General features: G+C 39.5%; 1 pseudogene; it reads right to left on the minus strand.

Annotated features, from left to right (window-relative positions):
* Positions 1–5,012: 5,012 nt before the first annotated feature.
* On the minus strand, positions 5,013–5,605 carry LOC114074220 (annotated as a pseudogene).
* Between the last annotated feature and the right edge of the window lie 251 nt (positions 5,606–5,856).

Genomic DNA, 5,856 nt, shown 5'->3' on the forward strand with positions numbered 1-5,856 from the left:
GGGGGGAGGGAGGGGGGATGGGACCTTAGTATAATATAAATGTGTCTTTTTGAGATTTCGGGCGTAGGTTGGAGTAGATACTTATGATTTTTTCCTAAAAGTCATTGCTTATTAGAATAGATGTGAATTATGTCTTATCAGAAAAGTTACAACCTTTTGAAAAAGTCATTGCTTAGTAGAAAAGTTACAACCCTTTGAAAAAGTCAAAACCCTTTGAAAAATCACAACACTTCGAAAAAGTCATAGCTTATCGAAAATGTCACAACCAGTCAAGAAAGTAAGTGCCCTTTGAAAAAGTCACAACTCTTAGAAAAAATCACAACCCTTTAATGTGAAAAGGTATCTACTTTTAATATAATTAAATTAATAACAATAATAAATCAAATATTTTGATTGAGGGTATTATAGTAATTCAATATTCAATTTTGGCAGTTCATACTTTTTAAGTAGTATTGATAGATAGATAGATAGATAGATAGATAGATAGAGCAACCTCAAAAATATTATATGAACTTTTTTTTATAATAGAGTTTTTTATTAGGCAAAGTCTATTAATTTGATAGTTTTTTTCATTTATTTTACATATGATTTAAGATCCAAAAAAAGTTCAGTTGAAATATGTTTATTCTCGATTAAATTTGCTAGAGGAGTAGTTAATGGAGATGCTATTTTAGAGAAATCCTGCACAAAAAGCTTGTAGTAATTTTCCAAACCCTAAAAGCTTCGAATTTTTGTAGGTGAAGTAGGTCTGGGCCATTTCTGCACAACTCTTGTCTTTTTGGAATCCACCTTGATCCTTTCTTTGGACACCACATGCCCCAAAAATGTTATTGAGTCTAGCTAAAATTCACACATTGAGAACTTAGCATAAAGCTTATGTTCTCGTATAGTTTGTAACACTGTTTTTAGATGATTCTCATGTTCTTCCTAACTACGAGAGTATACCAAGATATCATCAATAAAACTATCACAAACCTGTCTAGATACGACCTGAACACCTTATTCATTAAATCAATGAATGCAACCGGAGCGTTAGTTAATTCAAAAGGCATCACAAGGAACTCATAGTGCCCGTATCGAGTACTTAATGTTGTCCGGATAAATCTTCCACCCTGATTCTAAGTTGATGATAACAAGATCAAAGATCAATCTTTGAAAAGTGGACAACTCCTAGTAATTGATCAAATATGTCCTCTATACGAGGTAAAGGATATTTATTGCATATTGTTACCTTGTCCAACTGCCTGTAGTCTATGCATATTCTTAGAGACCCATCTTTCTTCTTTACGAATAATATTGGTGCTCCCCATGGAGATATACTTGGTCGGATAAAACTATTATTGAGTAAGTTCTGCATCTTTTATTTTAGCTCCTTCAGTTCTGCTAGTTTCATACGATATGAGGATATGGATATTGACAATGTATCAGGAGCCAAATCAATATCAAAGTCTATCTCTCGTACATGAGGTAATCCTGGCAAATCCTCAAGAAATACATTAGAAAATTCATTCATCGCTGGTATCTTCTCCAAGCTAAGTGCTCCTTCTGTTATATCCCTTACCATAAAAGACCCATACAACCTTTCTGTAGTAATCTATGAGCCTTCACAAGGGATATAATTTTTCCAACCTCAGGGACTTGATCCCCTTTTAATACAAAAGTAGGCTCATCGGGTATTTCGAATTTGACTATCTCTGCATGAAAATAAACACTAGCACAACAAGGGGATAACCAATCCATGCCCATAAACACATCAAAATCAATCATATCAAGTACAATTAGGTTAGATAGAGTATTTCTACCCTCCGCTCTGATCTGTGATACGCTCAAATTATACTTCCCTAAAGAAGTATAAGCGGTCGTATCAAGTAAAGAACCCAATTATTAGGTTAGGGTCGATCCCACGAGGAAAATGGTTTAGACTCAAATTTAGTCTACGATTACGTCTATTTAGTCAAGTCCTTTCCGAAAACAGTTAATTAAAGGGGGGGGGGGTTGTGAAACAAAAGTGTTCAATTATTTCTAAGTAAAACAAGTAGCAAGATTAAAACTTTGGTGTTTATCAAGTGATGAGAGTAACTACGGTATAAGTGTTCCCCACAGGTTCATAACACGGAAATTCTAGCTATAACAATTCTTTTCTATTGTCTTGCATGCAAAGTGGTAAGTTATGTATCTCTAATTCCTTGGTCCGGCAACTGGAGAATTTCACTCCGTACCTTGGTCCGGCTACGTGTATTTAAATTACTAACCCTTACCTTTTACCTCATATTAAGCATCATATTCGATGTATGGCTTAGTTACTACTTCGCACCAATCGAAACTAGCCTATTAGATAGTGTATACTAAATCTATGTTGATAATTCTTTTCCTATCAACTACCTCCTTGGTCCGGCAAGTAAAAATAGGGTAAGTTACGTTCTAACGCGTGCACTCGTTAAAAAGACTTCTAAGCGAAAGAATTATCAATACATGCAAGAACCTATTCTAGAATTGTTATTTAGTTAGTTTTACCTTGTTAATCACCCATGGTTCCCACAACCCTAGTTGTGTATTTAGTTACCCATGCTTAGAAATACACAATTCATGGTTGTTAAACAAGAATTCATGTACTTACTTTGACAAGTTTGAAGAAAATCCAGAAATAGCACTTGAATTAACAAAAATATCTTGAGAATCGATTCCAGACTTGAAGTAATTCCCAAAATCCAAAGTTCAACTTCCAATAACAAGTATGAAAAATAACAAAAACTCCAACCCCAAAAACGAGGTTTTTAACCCTATTTATATTAATAAAGTCCTAAATTAAAAGGAGTTCTAAATAAGGAAAGTCAATCCAGAAACACATCTTCAATCGACGACACCACTAACGGTCCGTCGATGGAACGACAGACCGTCGACTGCCTCCGTCGGTCCATACTTAGCATCTTCTTCAGCCTTCATCCTTGCATCTTCTCTGATCCAATCGACAAACCAACAACACAATCCGTCGATACACTTACGGTCTGTCGATGCCTCTGTCGTTTCACACTTAGAGTTTTTCTTCAACTTTGGGTACTGAGACTAATCTCTGATCTGATTGACGATTTGCCAGGACGGTCCATCAGTCAGTCGACAAACGGTTGATCCTTCCATAGCCCCACACTTGGTAATAATTCCCCGAGTTGCTTCCAGATGCTTGGACCTCCAGTCAACGATCACCACTTACGGACCGTCGATGGAACGACGGGTCGTCGATGGCTTTGTGGGTCACCTCTTCTGCACAATCTTCTGCATTTCTGTTTTGGACGACTTTCCTGCAAAACACAGATAAAAACCATTAAAATTACTACAAAAAGGCCCTAGACACACACTAAACTTAAGGAAAAATCATTGAATGTACCGTGAAACCACGATACATCAACAACCTCAACTTAAATTTGTTGTTTGTCCTCAAGCGACGCACTATGACTCACCACAACACCTTTGTACAAAAGTATCCTCATTTAAGCTTTCGCAATCATATGGCTATCAATCCCGATTATTTTCATTGCTTTCATGCATGATATCACTCTAAGGCTCACTCATGTGAATCAGACCATGACACAGACTCACCACGCCGACAGCTCTACTCTTTTATCTCTCACAAAGGCACCAACTCTCCAATATTGCAACTAGTGTTCTCACTTTAAAAGATATCCTCCTTTTTTCACACGGTGGTTTCAAATTTGCGTATGAGGATCATTATTCAACACTCACTCTCAGGAGAACTTCACACTTAATTGATACTTGTCGTCATAGGCTTGCCCTTATTTTCACTACTTTAAGTTCACCATATTAGACTCTTAGGATCACGATAGGACTTTCTTAGCTTGTAACGTAGGCTCAGGGTCAGGTATGGTACATATGGATGCATTTTAGTGACTTGTTGCCCTCCTTGACACTACGACTAAGCTTCTTACCTCTTTGATTGTCTATTATGCCCTATTCTTCCTTTTCTTGTATTCTTTGCTTTATTTCTCCTTTTGTGCAAATGACTCTTCTTTTGTTTTTATTATTATTTTTTATTATTATTTTCTTTCAAATTCTTCACTTTATTTCAACTTTGATTGAGTCACTTCTCTTCTTCACTATTTCTTTCTGTTTTTTTTCACATTAATCTTCTCAACCCCACTTTTTGGAACATTACTCATAATAGCCACCCTCAACTCATGGCTTTGCCATGAGTCGAGGTACACAATACCCAAGGTTGGGTCAGGGCCAAGACGAGATTGGTTTCTGCATTAGCCACCCTCAACTTATGCTTTTGGCCTAAGTTGAGGTGCACATGTCCAGAAGGGAAACCAGGGCCAACACATTATACCCTGAAAAGATGAGTTGGGGTAGAAAAGAAAGGTCCATTGTAAGCTCAAAATATTTGGATAAAAAAAGGATCAATTTCATTTGGTTTTTCTTTTATTTAGCCTAAAGATTGAGTAATTTGAACAAGGGCCTATGATCCTATCCTAATTGTCTAATACAAATTACTTTTTGCAGGACTAACTTGGCAAGTTCTAGCTAGGTACCAACAGTGGGATAATCAACATTCCTCACACTCTCTTAACACCTCATTACCCTACCAGATTATCGGACACCTAGTTCGAGTGTTAGATTGAGGGTCATGCAATGGTGTATCTCTATGTCATGCTTAGAGCCAATACATTCAACATTCACTATGCCTAATCATGCAAGCATTCTCTTTAGAACGGGATATCATTGTATTTAGCCATCATGTTTCAGATTTCACATTCATACTTTGTACAAGATACTAAACATGCCGGTTCAACAGTAAAATAACTAATCTCTTGGGGCAAAAGAACACAGGCAAGAAAACCCCAAGAGAGGATCGTTAGTTGGGCTACTCAGACTTCACCCTAGCACTCACTTTCCATTTATCCCACCCCCAACAAGAAAGCATGCAATTGTCCCTAATGCATAAGAAATATAAGACAAGGTGGTAGGTGAAGCAAACCTGAGGCGCATAGCGCTGACGATCAACAAGCTGGTAGGTCCAATTTCGCAGAATCAGCTCCATCAGTAGTGTTCGTAGCAATGTCAGCACCCTAAGTGGTGCTTCTCTCAACATCATCAAGCCTGGAGCTAGACCCCCCAGCAGCTAACTCACGCGCCCTCATTTGTCGGGCCTCCTCATCTACCAAAGAAGATCTTCTCGCGGCCTCCAACTCAGTGCGATCCTTCTTCCTTGCCCAAGCCTCCTCACTCTCTCTGGACGGTGCCTCTTGGCACGCTCATGTGGTGGGGGCGGTAGTGAAGTAGAGGTAGTGAACAATGCAACAAGCACCGTATCTGTAGCAGGCTTCGCAGGTGTGGCCTCAGACTCGGGCACCCGCACATCCAAAATGGCATCCACATCAGCCCTTAGACTCGCCACAGCAGCCTGGAGAATAGTCAAATCAATAGTGGGGGCTGGCCGGGTGAGGACTCTCAACTCAAATGCATCGACGCACTGACGGACCGCCAGAATCTGCCGCTCAGTCTGTTGGGCAATCTTCTTCTCAATCCGATCCTCAGCCTCGACAATTGACTTCTGCATCCAAGGCTGGATATGATGCAGCAATGTGGTCATCTGGGCCTCTAGCTTCTGGACCCTAGCAGTCGGGACAGTGCTGCTGATAGTGTAGATCGGGAGGAACTCGCTGCTCCACTAGTGCCCGGGGCAGACTAAATCGGGGTGGTGTTGGTAGGCTCTGAAGCAGCATGATCAGCCCCTTGGGTTTTCTCTACCGTATCTATGAGGTTCTCACCCAATGGTTGTACCTCTACTCGGGGCCCCCTATTTGGTGCCGCGTCATTGGCCTCATCCCTGATGAGACCGAT

This window comes from Solanum pennellii, chromosome 10 (genome assembly GCF_001406875.1).
Source record: "Solanum pennellii chromosome 10, SPENNV200".
Classification (NCBI taxonomy): Eukaryota; Viridiplantae; Streptophyta; class Magnoliopsida; order Solanales; family Solanaceae; genus Solanum; species Solanum pennellii.